Source organism: Notolepis coatsorum (genome assembly GCF_963971535.1).
Source record: "Notolepis coatsorum genome assembly, chromosome: 10".
Taxonomy (NCBI): Eukaryota; Metazoa; Chordata; class Actinopteri; order Aulopiformes; family Paralepididae; genus Notolepis; species Notolepis coatsorum.
The window spans coordinates 96,242,204-96,263,279 of NC_140174.1; the positions used below are offsets into that span (position 1 = coordinate 96,242,204).

At 44.2% G+C, this 21,076-nt stretch overlaps 1 protein-coding gene across 1 annotated transcript in view; it reads right to left on the reverse strand.

Moving 5' to 3' along the window:
• The window catches only part of fam222aa (family with sequence similarity 222 member Aa), a gene marked incomplete at its 3' end in the record, with an annotated part of 97,281 nt that extends 76,579 nt beyond the window's left edge, over positions 1 to 20,702 (reverse strand). Inside the window, exon 1 of the mRNA XM_084322398.1 lies at positions 19,769 to 20,702. The remainder of the gene's footprint in view (positions 1 to 19,768) is intronic.
• Between the last annotated feature and the right edge of the window lie 374 nt (positions 20,703 to 21,076).

A 21,076-nucleotide genomic window follows, 5' to 3' on the forward strand; every position in this document is an offset into this window, starting at 1 on the left:
CGGTGAAAACAATAAGGCAGCAGGTCAAGAGTGCTGTCTCTATGAGGAGGGGTCAGGGGGGGGAGGGAGGAGGGAGGGGGCATGCTTTGACACAGTCAAGCTATGCGAACTCTTTGAAACTGAAAGAAGTGAGAGGAGAACCGTTCGGTCGAAGGGAGGAGAAGGAGACTTATGGCTGGTTTGCTGTGGATCAGACACAGGTGGGGGATGAGAGGGGGGGGGCACAGAATCCGGGATAGCAGTGTTTGTGTTTAACCTGCGCAACTGCAAACAGGAACAAAAAAAGACACCTCCGCCACTTACACACACATGTAGGGTCAGGGGTGACACAGTTACGCTACCAAGTACCAACTGTTACCACACACACGCTCACGCGTGCGCACTCCAAACCAGAGGACTACATTTTTTTTTCTTTCTTTTTTTCTTGCACTATGTGAAAGAAAAGCTTTTCTTTTGCAAAATAGATTCAGCGCTAGGAAAATGTTGTCATAAGACGCCAGGGAGCATTAAAGCATTACATCACGCGCAGGAGTGGGTTGTGAGAATTAGACCATGCCTAGGGGTGGTCGTTAGACCCCCCTAGGCATGGTCTAATTCTCACAACCCACGACTGCACGTGGTGTAATGGCTTTTATACAACTGGCGCATTCATCCAACCTTATTGCTATACAATAAACACACATTAATTGAAGATTTATTGAAAAAAACATCCACAGAAAAAGTAGTTCCCAAAAAAAAATTGGAAGCAGCTCGGAAGTGCATCCAACTGTTCTCACTGTCTCTCAACTAGGGCTGTCTTAAATACTTCGAAGCTTCGTTCGATGGCACAAGCTTCGAACATAAAAAAATAATCGAAGTTTTAATTTCTTTTTTTCTTTTTTCTTTTTTTTACTTCGATTTTTGTGTGTGTGTGTGTGTGTGTGTGTGTGTGTGTGTGTGTGTGTGTGTGTGTGTGTGTGTGTGTGTGTGTGTGTGTGTGTGTGTGTGTGTGTGTGTGTGTGTGTGTGTGTGTGTGTGTGTGTGTGTGTGTGTGTGTGTGTGTGTGTGTGTGTATGGGGCCATTGGGTGGGGCCGGGGGACAAATACACTGGAGGAAAGTAACCCAGCTCAGCACTGCCCAAATTATATCATCACTATTGCCTGTTTGAAGGATATCATCCTCAAACACATATACACACCTACATGCCTTGTAGAATTCCACACATAAGAAAGAAAGATACTGGGATGAATAAACAAAATAGGAAATAAAATGTAGAAATGCATGCAATACATAAATAAATATGAATCTCCATAGAAATAGAACATTTAGATAAGGTGCTACTGAGATGTTTTGGTGAGTTCTTTGTTTTTTGTGGAAGTAGCCCTTCTTAAAAATGCATGAACATTCACTGATAATTGGTCTGTAGTGGAGTCTACAAGGTCTACATTGCCGGACCATGTAGAATCCGGACCTTGTAGACTGACATAATTCTGTGCATAGTTTAGTCTACACAGGCCATATTTCAAATAATCAAAATCTTACTTCATTCATCTTAAACATTCTTGATTTGGGGGATTGGTAGTTCCCATGAAATCTGAAGTTGTTCAAACGACAACAGCGATCCACCTTGAATTAAATCACACAGCCGAGTGAAACCTTGTTGGCTGCGTCACAGTCACGAAAGGGGCTACTTAATTAATTAATCCAATCCACTTTATTTATAGAGCACATTTAAAAACAACAACGTTTACCAAAGTGCTGTACAAGTCCCACAACATAAGATATACAAAAATAAAATAAAAAATAAAATTATATATATAAAAAAAAATAAAAAAAATAGAAGCTTCGAATTAAAATCGAAGCTCTCCCCCGAAGCTTCGATTGCCAAAAAAAGCTTTGAAGGTCAGCCCTACAACTAAGACATCCAACAAACTAACACATCCAACTGTCTTTCAACTAAGACATCCAACAAACTAACACATCCAACTGTCTTTCAACTAGACATCCAACAATCTAACACATCCAACTTTTGTTTTGTTTTGAACCTACTTTCTATAGAACTTTCTTAGATGCTTCTATAGAAAGTAGGTAAAACAAATTAAAAAAAAGTTTTCTTTGCCCTATATAGGGGGGGGGGGGGTTCTTTGCCCTACAAGAGGGGATTTAATTTTTTTAATTTTTTTAAACCTACTTTCTATAGAAGCAGCTGGGAGGTGCAATGTTTTAAGTGAGCGTGGATTATTGAATTGATTGATTGATTGCTAATTTTATTACTGTCCTGTCCGCCTTGTTTCCAACTGGTTAAGTTTAGGCACTCTTTCGAAGTCGCTCTCTTTCGAAGTTGGTTAAGGTTAGAGTTTGGAATCAGGGCTGGTGGTCTATCGCCCTGCTCTAAAGACAAACTCTAACCTTAACCAACTTCGAAAGAGAGCGACTTCGAAAGAGTGCCTAAACTTAACGAGTTGGAAACAAGGCGGACAGTAATAAAATTAGTAGGGATGCACGATATTGATTTTTTGACACCGATACCGATATCGATAACTTTATGCTCCTCAGGCCGATAACCGATATCGATAACCGATATTTATTGTATTATAATCTTTTTTCTTAATGTATATTATTTTTTTTATCAAATATTTTTTTTCAACATGAAACAAAACATATCACAATACAATAATAATACATAAAAAGACTTCCCAGGACAATAACTTAACACCAACTTAAATGTGACCTAACCAGACAACAGAAACAAAAGCCAAGACAACAGTATTGACTGATAAAGTGACCATATTTATTTTTCCAAATGAAAATTCACAATCCGTCAACAACTTATAATACATCCAACCTAAGACGCTCGAAGCTTTTTGTTCTTCTTTTTTCAAAGCGGAGCCTTGAAAAAAAGGCTTTGAGTGGACACATCACCACCACAACAAGTCACCTGCAACAAGCTAGAAGCTAGAAGCTAGAACCTAGAAGCTAGAAGCTAGAAGCTGCTGTGAATCCAAAGCCAGCTATTGACGAGTCGTTTGCTAAATTAAAGAAGTTTGAGAGAAATGACCCAAGGGCTCAAGCCGCTAGCTTTTAAGCAGTCCTTGGTGGTGCAAATTAACCTGGCTAGTGGCTACTATGGAGCAATAAGTGACTGCGTTCAACCGAGGGTTGCATCACAGCCATGGAAGGGGCTAGCTTTGCTTAGCTCCTCGCGTCGTCGTAGGCTTCTAAGTTAACACAATAACACACCATCGACCCGTCAGGCTGGATGTATTACAAGTTGTTGCCCTTTTCCCTCCTTGTGGAACTTCTCCATTGCATTTATTACAAATAGCAAGCGATCTTTTTCCTCTGAAATTCCGAGTACCGACGCGGCCATCTTTGTTTTTAACGTCAGCGCTGATTCAGAAACTTACGTGCCTACGTCACAGCCAAGAAAGGGAGCGCTCGATTTGTGTAAAACGCCCTGTTCTTAAACCACACGCTGTCAGTCGTACCACAGTACTGGCAAAACGGGATGAGCCTACAGTCAAAACAAACGCACTTCATTCCAATTCACCCACACAGCATTTTCTTTTACCAAAAAATATATTATATTATCGGAGCTATTAATAACGTTATCGGGTTTATCGGGATGACGTCATAATTGCTGATATCGGCCCGATAATTATCGGCCCGATAATTATCGTGCATCCCTAAAAATCAATCAATCAATTCAATAATCCATGCTCACTTAAAACAGCGCACCTCCCAGCTGCTTCTATAGAAAGTAGGTAAAAAAAGATTTATTTGCAATTAATCAATCAATCAATCAATCAATTTGCGCGATTTTTATTGTGTTCCACAATGACTCATGACCCATCAATTACATCATCCAACATTGTTTAAGAAACTAACACATTCTCTGTGACAGAATCGTTTTTCATTTAGTCTTTATGACCCTATCACCATATCCTTTCGTAACGTTTACTGTCCGAGTGTCCGCCATCTTGCTTTCACTTCTAAAAACTCGCATGGCGGATTGATAGTAATGCGGTTGTGGGCGGGTCCTGGGACCAAGAGCGTGGGGTTATTACAAATACTCACGTGTAACTTGACTGTTTCAGCCAATCAGAATCGAGAAATTTGCATGCCGTTGTATAAAGGCTCTTAACAGGGTGTCAAATATTACAGCACGGATATACTGCAATCTGTTTTTTCCCCTAGACATTAAAGCATGTAATTAAAGAACAAATTCCACACTTCACCAACCATGTATTATTCACACTCACAATATTCTTTTAGTAGCATCATGTGAGACTGCGATAATAGAATAGTGACAGACAAAGGCTGATATAAATAGTGGCTTATTTTGTTCTGAACTCTGAGTCTCTCATTATTAATGGATTGATTTCCAGTGTTTTGGAGGGACGACCAACTGCAGGCCATAGAGGATGAATAGCTATGAATAGCATGCACACACGCACATATCGCTGCTGTCGGGGTGAAAACCGTGTATCTCCAAATGTTGGTGAATTTCATATTATTACTTGGAATTGCACGTTTTACGTGGTTCTCTGTGTTAGGAGTTTCAAGGACCATGGAACCCGTTCAAAACCCCAAATGTAGAACTTAGAAATACATGGGCGTCAATCAGAAAACAAGTTTGCTCGTCTTAATTCCTGAAAAGTTGACCTTCATGGAGATACAAGGTCTTCACCCAACAGCAGCGGTATGCCAATGCGTGCACTTGTGAGCAGGCACACACACACGCGCTCACACTCACACACACACAATCACACTCACACTCACACACACGTACACGCACCCATACACACACAGACACACGCACACACACTGAGATCACAGAGCCAGTGGTGGCTGATCGGAGGGGGAAAGTCAATCCTGTCCCATTGACCGCCGGTCCAGCTATCATATGGCTCAGTCCTGGGTGTCAGGGAGACCAGCCAGGCCGTCTGGGGCTGGCCCCCCTGCCTCATTGGGTTACCATGGTCAGGGAGCACTCCGTGTCAACCGGTGTGGAGGGGACAGAGGATAGCATGGAGGGACAGAGACGGGGACATGAGGACGCCATAGTGTGACTCCATAGCATTGGATATCTTTATATCGGCATCGGCGCCATAGGTAGGCCTACTGACAGAAAACAATGCTTTCACTGTTGAGTTGTATTATGAACCATGTGTTCCTCATCCCTGCACTTGGTTTATTGGCTGTTTTGCAAACAGAGGTGTCGGGAACACAGTCCTTATTTTGCATTAACAACCACTTTGACAGGAAAGTACACCCTCTCAGCAGAACACCAACCCAGGCTTCCTACTGTTCGGAAAATGTTCACAAATTACATTTAATTAAACACAAAAACCTAAGTCTTTACAATCAAAGTGCAGATTAGAGAAAGGCTCCGTTCAGCGGTAAACAACGGCAGATGTGCAATAATCTTCACGGTTTACTCTCCGGGCTCTAAGGAACAGAGAGTTGTGCAACGAGTCAAGGACACTGTTCTTTCATTCACACAGTGAGACACGACTTTCCCTCCGAACAAATAATCAGCCAAGTATACAGAAAATGACAAAGAGTCACGCTGTTACTCTCCGCTCGCCTTGGAGGTCACGTCACAATGCCTCAATGATCCGCCACTTCTGAATATGCATGCCGCCGCCGCCGCTATGCTGTTACCAAGGCCGGTATTGGGACAAATAAACCCTGCCAAAAGGGATCAATAAGTCCATAGACAAAGATAAAGGCCCATAAACAGAGGGCCTTTCATTCAGATCAAAGCCCCGCCCGGGGGTCACCTGGAGAACGCGGGCTGTAGGAGAGGACAGGACGAGCCCCCAGAGTATCAGGTGGGGCCAGACAAGCTCTGGCTACACTCAGGCCTCGGCACCATCCATCTCCGACAGCAGCGATTACATTTCTAATATTGTTGGTTTTAGGGAGGCTCCGCTTTCCTGCCACAATGAGACTGACCCCAGCCCCCGGTCGCCCAAACCCCCCCCCCCCCTCTCTCTCTTTTCCTTTTCACTGTGGTCTCACAAGGTCCTCTCGGTTTTCTGCAAACAATACTGTCGGCCCGGGCTGTAGCCCTTATTTAAAAGATTAATAGGATGCTGTCTTGGCAGAAGAAGCAATCAGTGAGGTTTCCGTGACAGCAGAAAAAAGTGTGAAAACAAGAAGAGAGGAGAGGTCCATTGTCACGGTTACCAACTGGCTGCCTGCCGGCTTTCCAGCGCGGCTGCCAATCACCGCAGCAGACATCAATGGGGCAAATTTGAATGATAAAACGATAAGTCATGAGCGGGCGATTTCCTTGTCATCGGGGCTGTTTTGAATCCTCCTCCGAATGGGAAGCCATATGGAATTTTGGATTTCGCCTGGAGAGAGACGCCGGCTTCCCCCTTCAATCATAAAACAATGTGTAATCACAGAGTGTCTTCCCACCCGGCCCCCCGTCCCAGGCAGCGCCCGCCGAGGGGAGCAACAGTTGTGATTGGAGGATCGGGGGAGGGGGGGGGGGGTAGAGGGCGGAGATAGAGAAGCGCCGCGCTGTCACTGGAGGTGGGAGGAGGAAACGGAACGCCGTGCTGAAAAGACGAGCCTTAAGTGCCACTTAATTAGAGACATCCAGGCATTCTCTCAGCTCCAGTAAACAGGATCCATCAAACTTCACCCAGAGCCTGTTTTGGAGTCTCGCAGGCAGCTGTCTGTGGGGAGAGGCTCGGTGTGCCTGGAGAGGCTCTGCGTTCTCACCGAGACTGATGAAGAAATCAAAGTCTTTCAAAGTTATAATAGTACCTAAAAAACTAAAACACTACAGCCACAGGGATGACTGATGCATTGTTGTGACTCATCCCAAATAAACCGGATGTTCAACAGAGTTGATTTGTCTACAGTACGTTTACACACCAACACTAAACAGACCCCTCCAAGAAGAAGAAGAAGAAGAAGAAGAAGACAAAGAAGACAAAGAAGAAGAAGGAATTAAAATAAAACAAGTGAGGCCATGATAGAAGAGACTGAACAGCTGCCTTCTCCCCCCCCATTGCTCATCCCAGGAGAAAGTCTCGTGCGGGGTCCCCCAGCTCCTGCTTTCAGTGCTTTGTGGCTGACAGAGGGGAGTGGAGCTCTGCGGCCCCCCTGCACGCCTGCCTCGCCATCTCCACACTGCCAGGAGGACAGGGGAGAGGGAGGGGAGTGGAGGAGGAGGAGGAGGAGGGGGCTACATGAAGGAGACACTCTCCCAGTGGGTTCTCGTCAGTTCCAGGCCATTACACCTTGCTCGCTGGGACGTTGTTTACACACACACACAGACATACCCAGACACACAGACACGTAGATACACACACACACACACACACACACACACACACACACACACATAGATACACACAGACACATATAGATACATACACACACACACACACACACACACGTAGATACACACAGACACATACACACAGACACATACACACACACACACACACACACACACACACACACACACACACACACACACACACACACACACACACACACACACACAGATAGACATACCCGGATACACACAGAGATACACATAGACACAGGTACACACAGAGATACACATAGACATACCCAGATACACACAGACATACCCAGATACACACAGACACTCAGATACACAGACATACCCAGATACACACAGACATACACACAGACATACCCAGATACACCCAGATACACACAGACATACACACAGACATACCCAGATACACACAGACATACCCAGATACACACAGACATACCCAGATACACACAGACATACTCAGATACACACAGACATACTCAGATACACAGACATACCCATATACACACAGACATACCCAGATACACACAGACATACCCAGATACACACAGACATACCCAGATACACACAGACATACCCAGATACACACAGACATACTCAGATACACAGACATACCCAGATACACACAGACATACCCAGATACACAGACATACCCAGATACACACAGACATACTCAGACACACAGACATACTCAGATACACACAGACATACTCAGATACACAGACATACCCAGATACACACAGACATACTCAGATACACAGACATACCCAGATACACACAGACATACCCATATACACAGACATACCCAGATACACAGACATACCCAGATACACACAGACATACCCAGATACACACAGACATACCCATATACACAGACATACCCAGATACACAGACATACCCAGATACACACAGACATACCCAGATACACACAGACATACCCAGATACACACAGACATACCCAGATACACACAGACATACTCAGATACACACAGACATACCCAGATACACACAGACATACTCAGATACACAGACATACCCAGATACACACAGAGATACACATAGACACACAGAGATACACATAGACATACCCAGATACATGTACACAGACATACACAGACACCCGTCCCAGACCCACACACACAATATATCCAGAGGCTGAGGATCGTTAGAGCGGACAAGCCGTGTAATGCGTACAATATGTAGCATACATCCAGGATACACCAGCATGGCTCCTGCTTTTGGAAAAAAATAAACCTTTTACTACTCTGATGGAAAACCATAAAGAGCCAATTACCCGCACGCTTCATTCATTTGTACTGAGGTGCATCACTGTGTGCTTTAGTGACAGGAACACGTCTCGCGGCGAAGCGAGGCAGAGCTCGTTCTGGTGGCAAAGGAACAGATAACGTTCAATCAGGTCCTGCGATATGGTTGACGTGGTCAGCGGTAATGTGCAGCGAGAAGAAGGCCTGACATAACTCCCAGAGTCCTCTGGGAGCGCGGTGCGGGGAGAACGGCAGGCTGCCCTTGCGTGTTCGCTCTCTACAGATGTTGCCTTGGAGAGGAGCTGCCTGGCTGGCTGCGGTGACAGCTGGACAGCTGTTCCCATAGACGCAGCCATGGAACCGTGCCACACAGCCAGTGATGTTTACTTTGTCTCTATGAAGTTCCCAGGACGAGCAGGAGCTGTCAGATGCTAGCGACGGTGCATGAGTGTGAATGAGGCAAGATGGCACCAAGGGGGGGCGGGCACAGATGACTGGATACCAGACACGTTTTGAGACGGCTCCACAACAAAACAAATAGACTGGATTCTTTTTTTGAATTTTTTTTATGTGAGCCGTGTATATACCGCCACGCCAACTGTTGGCTGAGGTCGGGGCCATTTAATTTGATCCCAGAGTATTCAGTCTGTTTGAGCCGACCACTTTCATCATCGTAAACATGTAAAAGTTTAATATGGACTTCAGAGGGAACTTTGAATAAATGTTTTACCTACTTCATACGCAAGGGAGACGGGGGGGAATGTATTTTCAAAAGCAGGGGCGATAATTGGCCGGGTGTTACAACGATGCAGGACTTTGGACCGACATCAATGGCTGCTGTGATGAAAGGCTGTGTAAATTGGGGTCATGTTGAGATATTACACCTTTATCCTGCGGTTTAAACACACCATTGTGTAACATTATAGGAACCAGCTGGAGACGCAACCTATAGCTGAACGCACGACGCGCGCGTTCTGGCGATATCGAAGAGGGGGGGGGAAATCCTGTTTGAAATAGTGTGGCGTTGAAGATGTTATAAAACACACAAGTGAGACAACTGGTGTCACCTGGCGAATAAACAAGCCACAAATCTTCAGTTAAATAGCTTGGACTGGTGCCAGTCATACCTGCCAAATCTCTCATTTCCACTAAGCAGAGCAGGCAATTCATTATACCACAAAAGGTCAGCAATTCATTCAACTCAATAAAAATGTTAATAAAACTAAGAGCTCACAAAAAGGTGCACTCATTGCCTCTGGTCACTCATCAAAATACTGTATGTGTGTGTGTGTGTGTGTGTGTGTGTGTGTGTGTGTGTGTGTGTGTGTGTGTGTGTGTGTGTGTGTGTGTGTGTGTGTGTGTGTGTGTGTGTGTGTGTGTGTGTGTGTGTGTGTGTGTGTGTGTGTGTGTGTGTGTGTGTGTGTGCGCGCGCGCGCGCACGTATGGGTGTATAGTATACATGTGTGTATGTGTGTTGTGTGTGTGTGTGTGTGTGTGTGTGTGTTGTGTGTGCGTGTGCATGTGAGTCTGTTTGCATGTAACCTTGCCATCAGCGCTAGGTCAGAGGTTGAACACCAGCAGCTATCTAGCAGGACTGTGGCTTGGCTTCTGTCCAGAGTTAATCCTGGTCAAACTCCACCAACTGCTCACCACAAAGCAGATAATACTACAGCGAATGTGCGACAGCAGGCCGTTTGAACCTATATACTGTAGGGAAGAGGATCAACACACACACACACACACACACACACACACACACACACACACACACACACACACATTAGATAATTCTGTAATCTAGGAAAACCAATAGACCACAAACCCCTCCACACCAAGATCTTCAATTCCATACCCACCCTCACCCTAACACTAAATAAATGAAAAGACCCATTAGGCAGATTTCAAAGGATGGCAGTGAGCTTATAATTATACATGACATCTTTGAGAAAAAAAAGTGATTACTCTAGATGCCAGTCTGGGAGTGTGGGGAGGGGGGGAGGTAGTAGAAAAAAATTGCTTAGCAACCAGTCATTATCCTCGAGACTGGAGCGAGGTGACCGGCCAATCCGTCTAACTCCGCTGGCTCCTTGGTTCACCCCCTCTACCCTCACTCCCCTCCCTCCCATCCCACCTCTGCTCTCGCTCTCTCTCTCTCTGCCGTCTCTCCCCGTCCAAATACAAACAAGAGATAAAGAACACCACAATCGCTCTTGACACACAAATAGGTTAACACAATAAAGCCGGCTTTGCCTGGCTCACTCGAGGGAGGAAAGCAATTCCAGCAGCAGGCAGGAGGTAATAAAACAGGGCTAGGAGTGTGTGTGTGTGTGTGTGTGTGTGTGTGTGTGTGTGTGTGTGTGTGTGTGTGTGTGTGTGTGTGTGTGTGTGTGTGTGTGTGTGTGTGTGTGTGTGTCCATATGTGTCCCTATGTCAATGTTCCTATGTTTCTCTATGTGAGTGGAAACAGGCATACAGAGGCTGCTGGCCTGAGGGTCTAATATCGCACAGATTTTCAACCCTTTCTTGACACAAGTAATAACAGAGGAGAAAATGACGGAAATTCCTGGCTACTCCTCTGCTCAGATTAAGAAACCGGTGGCTTTTATGCTAGAAATACAGTCAGCCTGACACACACAGACATTTTAGATTAGGGAAACAGTAGCTTTATGCTACAAATACAGTCAGCCTGTGTTAGCCTGTACTAGGGCTGACCCCTATTAATCGATTAGTCGACTAATCGGTCAAAAGGGGCCGTAGTCGACTGGCCAACCTCTTAGTCGAATATAATAATAAAAAAAGAAAAAAAAACTTTAAAAATATTATACCTTTTTTTTTCTTTTTTTTTTAAGTCAACCAATAGTCGACTAACGGCAAATTTTGGCCAATCCTAGTCGACCATCCAAATCCTTAGTCGGGGACAGCCCTAGCCTGTACACGCACATAAACTTTACATTAAGGAAACAGTGGCTTTTTTACTAGAAATACAGTCTGTACTAGCATTACACACACACACACACACACACACACACACACACACACACACACACACACACACACACACACAGAGACATGCACAAACTTTCCCCTTTGGGTCATATGCCCATTCTCATGGCAAATGGTTTCCAGCTTGGTTAACATTCAACAGGTAAATTAAATGCATTTTATCTGTGGCTCAGCTTCCTCTCTGTGCCGCCGCTGCCAGGCCTGGCAATAAAAGATCAGAATCTCCAGAGTTTTATTAAATCGTGTCGCAGTCACGCTGAACTCAGGGAAATGGCTGGGCGGCTTCTGCCCAGGCCAGACGACATTGTTTTCTTCAAGTCAGTGGCAATTTCATTACCACAGCAACACTCTTATAGAATTGGGTAACAGCCTCTTTTTGTCACCGCCACTAACTGTCTGCGGACGGCAGCGTCGCCCCATAAGTAGCATCCATTTACAACGACGTGCATCTTTTCACCATTGTAACAATGCAGATACTGTATAGCACAACCGTCAACGTACATAATTTACGTGAAATACAGCGGGGGTTGAACAAAGAAAACAGCCCACAGCTGGTTCCTGAATCGACTGCGGTGTATAATCCGACAAATTGAACCTTGATACATCCATATGGCTGAAACCTATCTTTCCTCAGGCTGTTATAGACAGATGACGTGCAGGGTCACACGGGGGCCCCCCCATCTCTTGTGCAAAACAGCCGACGAGGGAGGCCTCGCGCATCCCTCGCGCGGAAAGGGATGAATCGTTAAAGAGAACCCAATTAAAGCTACGGGGGAAAGTTTCACGCGCTGTAATAGCCATTTGTACGTGTCAATCAGTGGCCGTGTTTCCGCTGCCTGCTCCTTCAACCAGGTAATCAAACAGGAGAAGATGTGAAGTGGTGGCTATTGTATAAATTACTAAAGCGTGAGGGGGAAAACATCTTATCTTTCTGATGTATTTCCTGCTATTGCAGAACGCCACAAGGCCCGAGGGAGGGCAGTCAACCAAAATCCAGAGAGATGGAGATTAGGATGATGAGCGGTTCCTTGTTCCATTAAAGTTTGATCTTCCTCAATAGCCGAGGAGAATCAGATATCTCCCGTTCGAGATTAAAGTACGAGGGGGGGAGATTAATCAGAGGCCTGCATGAGATAAAGACAAAACAGCCCCCGCTCCTGGCATGGAAAACAGTAGCAATAAAGAGTTCGGCAGATAATATGAAACATGGGGAGAACACAATAGCAAAGCAAACTGCATTTACGAGCCTCCCAAACAAATCAAAGCACGGTGGGGGACTGTACGATACAAAGGCTGAGGAACACTATGGTACAGTTAGTAAGGGCTGGCCTGATAGCATCAAGGCATTCAATTTATTACTGGTTCAGGTTTAAGAGGGCACTCTGAAGATTTTTCCCATGTTGGTCTCTGTCGCCATTCTCTCTCTCTCTCTATATCTCTCTCTCTCCCTCCTTCTCCTCCTCTCCTTGAGATCAATGGCACTGGGGTGATTTCACAGCAGCCTGCACTGTCACCCAGAACAAATCAATGTGACCATGAGGAAGGCAAGAGCAGCATTGTTTTTAAGGAGAGCAAATTCGCTGTTGGAGAGCTTGTCAGATCTGCTTTATTCTCTCTCTACCCCCATAGAACACTTTGGAAGCAACATGCCTATCCTCGCTCTCTCTCCCTCTCTCTGACTGACTTTGCTATAAAGCGAGCAATAAACTGTATTGCAGCGAGAACAGTTAGCCGCCCCCCCCCCCCCCCCCCCCCTTATTCATCAACCAGTGTACTGTACACAGGAAAACCACACGTGTTCTCATAGACGACGTTTCGCAGACATATGTGCATTTTAACCTTAAACTCCCCTGGACCCCACAGGGTCCCAATGAAGCAATTACTGTAGTATTAGCCTGACTTTGCTCACATGTGTACAGCACGCAGTTTCAAATCAGAGGAGCGATTCCAGGACCTGTGGCTACATACCAAATAGGCCTTCCTGGGTAACACGGTAATAATGGATAATGAGGGGACTCAAGACATCCTAGCTGTTCATGTAACGTAATGACACGTGCGTAACAAGATGACGTACGATGGCGCTCTTTACAGACGTGCCGTGGTTCATGTGGAGCACAGAAATGAGCAGATGAATATAATGCGCATGGGACAGACTTAAGATGAAACACATGCAAATGCTTTTTTTTCTCCTCACCTTTGAATCGGCTTGAGGTGAAATTTGAGGGGATTCGAGAAATCAGAGATTAGATGTCAATTTTGTTGACATTGCATGAGCACAAGTACAGAGTACCACGAACCGAAGTTGGTGTCTAACCAGAGCGCAATGGAGCAGTAAAGTGCATCGTAGTGTATAACACGAGTATATATGGAGTATTTATGAGAAAGCTACAGAGTAAATATGCTAATGTAGGTACAGTATTATATATACAGTGGCACGAGTGTGAATACGCTGATGATAAACCACTCTAGCCAGTGGTTTAAATAATATGAGTAGGGATATTAAGTAAAGCGTGAGTTTAACACGTTGTAACAATTGTTGTTTTAATTGTCTGTATGACATGTAAATGTTGTGAGTGTATAAGTCTGTAACTGTATTTTATGTGTTATGGACCCCAGGAAGAATAGCCCCAGCACTGCTGTGGCTAATGGGGATCCAAATAAACTTATAAACTTATAAACAGGTTAAAAGAAAAAAGGATGGCTTCATTGGCTTGACTGCCCATTCCACTGTAATGGCTGTACAGATTCAGCCTCTATTTGGCCTGAAATGGGTTGAGAAGGGAAGGAAGGTTATCGATGCCCTCGGTGGGACTGCAAGAGAGGCTTGATGAAAACATACAACTTGTCTTCCACCGTTCCAGCAGACCAGAGCAGGTACCACCTGTCAGGCAAACCTTTTCTTGGCAGCCCAAGCGGGAATTGGGGTCGGGGGATTATTACGCCGAAATATAATAATAACATGTTTCCTAGGACAAAAATCATCTAGCTTAAAACACAGCAGTCACTGGAAACACTGCGGGGGCTGCCTGTACGCAATCACACAGTAATAATCCGTTTTTCATGGGCTCTAAATCCAACCAAAAGATTGCTTGAATGTTATGTTACAGCTACTGTTTTTGAATAAAACATCAATCTGCCTGCGATGTACTTGAGAGGCCGTCGTCGCCAACACCGACAATGACATTTTTTTCCATTCATTTTATTTTGTTTCGTACATGGGGGTACAGTTAATCTTTGCACAATATCACCAACATCTTCTTTTTTTTTAACATGATACACCCATGGCCGAAAAGGAGCAGGATGAAGAAAACGTATGTTTCCTGCCCCCTTACTTAAATGAGAAAATTGTCTGATGTTGTTAAGCAGCAGGGGTGTTCCTTCTTTGTCATTTGTCGACTTATTGGACCCACTTGCATCACAACAGCATTCACAAATATGTACCAAGATTACTCAGTAGTACTCATTTATATCTTTTATATCCAATTGAATCATTGTATTGCACTTAACTGTTACATTTGCACTCTGGTTGGATGCCAAACTTCTTTTCGTTGTACTGTACTTGTGCTGTATAATGAGTGACAATACATTTTAAATCACATCTTAAGCGGTAGGGATGCCCCGATCACGTTTTTTGCCACCGATACCGATCACCGATCGTCGTGAGCCATATCGGCCGATACCGATCCGATACCGATTGTTTTTGATTAAAAAGAAATTAAAAATTATTTTATATAAAGATTTTTTTTTTTTTTTTTTTATAAAATATATATATTATATAATTAGACTTGTACTTGTATTATCTGCGAGACATCGCCACCACGCAACAAGTCAAAATGCTCGCTATCTGCAAACAGCTCCACTGTCTGTGTGTACTCTAGTAGCCTCCAGCTCCAAAAAGGATTCTCCTGTGCTGCAGCGGGACCCTATTGGTAACGTTACTGTGCTTTGGTCATTTCACATTCAGCAAGCCCTCAGCTCGAATACACATTGAATCAATGTTATAAGACATTGATATCAAGAGCTATCTGTAGCTACTGCTAGCCGGCTAGATGACGTTAAGACAGAACTTTTTAGTTCAATGGGACATTTCGTTTTGAACAGAGAACTAACGTCAGCTAACGCAAGCTAACGGAGGTATCAACATGGACTACTAGACTTGCTGGATCATTTGTTGATATCAGGAGCTATCAGTAGCTAGCCGGCTAAATACCGTTAGACAATGCCTACTAAACGTGAATAGTTGACTGGGTAATTTTGTTTAAACAGTAACGATAGCTAGGTAGCTAACGTTAGCTCAGGTCGAATGCACTATAGACTCGAGCAGAGGAGCCGCCTCTCAGTCCTCAGTGTTTACAAACTGTACACGGGTGCGGGCGGGGCAAGGGAGCAGCGGCAGTTTGCAGGTCGTGTGTGTCTGAGACAGACAGCGAGTGAGATCTTCGCTTGATCGGTTTCCGCGATCGGCGAATATGACTCATTATCGGAATTCACAGATCGCATATTTATACTGATAATCGGCCGATAACGATCGGTGGCCGATCGATCGGGGCATCCCTATTAAGCGGTAATTTTGCATGATTTCGGTTAATTCGCAGGGTGACAATGTGCGGTAAGCAATCTCACACATTCCCTGATCCAACGGACTTGGAATTGACCAAATCCTATTGCCTAAGAATTTCCTTAGTCATAAGAATGACACTAAAGAGCAGCATCAATTAAAGATAGTTAGAAATGCTGAGTATTTGACCTGTGGTCTTGTAGGGGTGGGACGATACATCGATCCAGATCGATACATCGATGTAATTATCAACAATCGAATCGGATCGATGCAATGTAATAAGATCGATTCATATCGATACTCTTATTTTGAAAATCCTGTGGCGAGTCTCATATCCGCCCAAGAACAACAGCAGTAGCTCCGTGTGTGTAGACGTTACAGCATAGCATTCTCCCTTTCTGTGTGTGTGTGTGTGTGCGCGCGTCTTTGGAAAGACCAGATGAGGTCAGAGGAGTTTGATGTTTAAATGTTATTTAAACATAAACAATATAATACATAATAAATGTAGGCCTATACATGATTATGCAACATCAACAAATTGTTGTAGGAACGGTTGGGGAGAGGGAGGTAGGGAGGGGTTTTAGGTTGAACAGGAGGTCTATTTGTATTAAAAACAATAGATTGATTTTCCTTTAAATGTCTGGAAGAGCTCAAAAATACAAATGTCAAATGATATTTTCGTTACCTTTTTTTAGTTGATCTAAATGTTACTGATTGTGTTGAATGGGCATATGATATCATCTCATATCGATTGCAGGCACCTGAATCTAATCTAATCGTATTGTATCGTGAGAGACTTTGTGATATCGGCAAATATCGTATCGTTGTCCAAAGAATCGATATCGTATCGTATCATGATGAAACTGGTGATTCCCACCCCTATGGTCTTGTATGAACAACAACAACAACAACAACAACAACAACAACAACAACAACAACAACAACAACAACACCACCAACAACAACAACAACAACAGACCACAAGTCTGTAGAGACTAGAAGTGAGGTTAATTTATTTACTCTGTTCTGTATTGGGTGAACTATAAGGCCAGACAACAAGATCAAGGATGGAATGGTCTCATGTTGCAAATCCTCAAAAGAAAAGGTTAATGCGCCTCATTCCTAAAAGCCAATGTGTCGTAAAGTATTTCAAAGCAAGATGCTGTATGTATATTTCTAGGATATTTCGGGTAACTTGTCAATTTGCTATTGTTATTTTTACCAGAGTTTGGAATGAAATGACACTCCCATTGTATTGATGGTTATTCACGCCTATATACTATAAATACAATGTATTGGCAGGAATACAGAATGCTATTCTATTTGTGTACAAACAAAAACAAACATTCACCTTCAGAAAGTCCAAATGAGTCCATGCTTAGCCTACAACCTTTTCAGAGGTCTCCAGTAAGGCACACCGCTCTATACTTTGGGGGATCACCAGCACTAAATGAGTTTTGCTGCCTCTGGGTATGCGTTGAGACACTCAAACCATAGTGGGATTGAAAAAAGATGAATATAGTGCAGGAAATTAAACTTCAGCTATACTATAAAGATATTCATGAGCAACGCTCACTTATTCACTCCAGGCAGCCACTTTAATAAGCTAAGAACACAGTGCATTCACCCTAATGCTATCAATCAATCAAATTGATATACAATTTTAGGGTTGCAAATTGATAAAATGTCAGGGCTTTGCTTAGTGCATTACTTCAGCTAATACCTTCCCAAAATTGAATGTGTCCTTCAATGCCAAGCTGCTCGTAACATAAAGAATGATACTTCTTTACCATTCAAAGCAGAGGAGGATTATTCCGCCCCTTTAAATGTTGCATGACGAATCTATAATAAATACATTTATCAACACGTACGGCATCCATCGCCGTTTTATAGGCATGAATCTTTATAACACTTAAAATGCCACAGTGCTTTATCTTCAACCAACAAAGCAAAATATGTTCAAGACAGTATTTTATATGCCAGCGGAATTTTAAGGGGGAAAAAGGTACAAAATACAAGAGCCACACACTCTGAAAGGTAATTCAGTGACCTACATATTAAGGCGTTTCTGCCATGCCATTCTCCCCAGCCTTGTCCAACCATCATGTTGAGTTAAGGCAAGCATTATGCTGGGAAGAAGACTATTTGTTTAGGTGAGGAGCAGGCACAGAGCTAATATGAGCACAATTTGCTCAGCAGGTCACAGGCACAGAGTGGAGGAAGTAAATGAGGCAGTTCAGCCCCTCGGGTGCCGTCTCTGCCTCATACATCACTGGATGTTTTATTCAATACAGCCAAGAAGGCTCTATGGCAGGTGCCCTGACGATGGGGGCGCCTCGCCCTGCTGTAGGGGCCCGAGTTATGTTCAATGAGCTGGCTGGCTGGCTGGCTACTGGAGTGAGAAAAACTCAAACGAATGATGTATGGTAGATGTAGGATAGAGACGCCTAATAGTCTAATCAGAAAACATACGGAAATACGAATAACATAATGGACAGGCAGTAGAGCTGTGGAGCCTGTGTTTCTGCACAGTAGCTTCAGCAGAACAGACTTATCCAGGAACAAGAGAGAGAAAAGGCCCAAATTAAAAAAAAATTGGTATGTTAAAAAACACTGGGGGTTCATTACTTTATAGAGGTACAGCCTATGGGAGAGGGGGCCCAGGCATAGCCCAGGGCAGACCCCCCCTCCCTCCCACATGCACACACACAAACAAACAAACAAACAAACAGACTGTGCTGTGCACACCAGTGAGCCTCAGCAACCCAAGTTCACAGGAGTCCTAACACCCTGTCCGTTTTATAGCCAACTTTTATCAAATTGGCATGTTCATCTTATTCAAATGCGGATTTCCTGACCTATTCCTAAACGCGCCTTTCTAGCCGCACTCAATGTATACACCGTCAAGACAATAGTGTAGTAGAAACGTACAGTAAAAGGCCAGTAAAACTGTGTCCAGAGTGACCTGAAGCTCCCAGTGCCTCCGGCTCAGAACCATTTCCCCTCATACAAAAAGTTAGAATGGGATCCCAGTTCGCCGTATAGGAGTTCCAGCTGAACTCTCCGAGCACCACGCCTTCCAGCACAATAAGCACTTGGGGGGTGAAATTCATTAATTGCAGCAGAAAGGATTTACCTCACCGCACATTAAAAATAACATGACGCATGGGGGCGTGCAGATGAGATTCTCACACCTTGTTCTGAGCCTGCAACTCTTCTAGTGTCACATTCCTTCCAGCGCTGCCCTCGGTGCAATGCCCCCGACAATAGACTTAATTGCTACCCGTACTTATTCAGCCCACACATCAAAGCGATTCCTAAAGCCATCCAGGGGCACTGGGCAGGCGTATAGCTCTCCGACACACCGAGTTTACAACACGTCCTTTATTGCGGGTAGCGCATGCAAACAAAAGCTTTAATCCCAGGCAGCGACCGTTTTGTCAACAGCATCCCTGCTATGGGATCCATTTCCAAACATTCATCCATTTCTATAGCCTCTCTCTCGTCCAGTTTATACCCCCAAAAGGACGCAGCGAGACAGTAACTAAACGGTTACAATAGCCCCGTATACCGTTCTGAATTAACTACACACACATGTATAGGGAGAATAAAAGCCTCTATTTACCATAAATTGTTTCGTAGTGCAGACTAGAACTCCGTGCAGGTTGTAGCAGTCACCGAGCAATCTGCTTCAGACGTTGTAGTCCAAATCAAAAAGGTTTCATTCTGCTCTCTCCAAAATGCAGAAGCTGCTCTTTATCGCTGTCAAGTGTTCATTCGGCTTGTTCTCCTCTTTTCTGTTGTATGCAAATTAGTCTATACAATGAACGAACAAATTGGATTTCTCCTTCCGTTGCCTAATTTTGTCGCCGGCAAATAACAGGTTTTAGGAGCGTCCCCAGATGAATCGTTTTTTAGGAGCGTGTTTTTTAGGAGCGTCCCCAGATGAATTGCGCACCAAAGGCGCCGAGGCTGCTCGGTGTTCAGTCTCCGAAACAAAGTAGGAAATGGTGCTTGTTTGTAGGTTCCGTCTTCTTTTCGCTAAACGATGTCTACAGATAAGCTTTTGTAACATTGAACTGTCAATAGAAAAGCTGAATGGACGAGTGGTGAGGCGATACTCCAAAATCCACAGTTATTACGCACGGGCTGAAAGTGTTCCGCCTATTCAGACCAGGCAATTTTCATCTCAAAATGTATCATGCGATTGTTAATACATTCTCAGGGCTATACGGCGCCAAGGTACCCTTTAAAATGCAAGGTTGAGCAAAACCAGCCGTAAGAAATTCCTCGATTGATAGACGATGCGATGTTAATAATAAATCCCAGTGATTATGCCCCGTCCGTCCGCCTCGGCTACACTTTCTCCCGTGGTGTCAGCAGCCGATTTCAGACGTCTTGTCTCTCGATTCCGACTCGGATTTTCCAATTGAGGCTACAAAAATATGTTAACGTAACAGTGATCCAAGGTCTTCTCTTCTACGTATAAACCAAATGACTCGTTTTTCAGATCGGAATAAAATATCTAGCCGTTTTAGGCAGCCCTGCGCTCCGGGATGCGGTCCTGCCCCTGTGCCGAGCTGCCGAAACTGACAAGAGAACGGAACGCTGCAGACTCTCCCGGCGCCACAGACCGCCCACCGACCAATCACTGTGCCGAGGAGATTGAAACATTCACACGGGTTGGCCAATCATTGGTAATTGAGTATAGTTACCATAGAGATGCTTAGCGTCCAAAACCACGTTGTTGTATATTCGCGGAAAAAAATAAACCGGTGCGACATAATAATCTACATTGAAACTTTACCACGCAGTAAGGAACACACAATTAAATGTGAATAGGAAACACAATTCTAATGCTACTGTATGTCAGAAATATATTTTAAGATGTGTTTAGAAGTCATTATATCTGATTAGATCATTCGATTCGGAT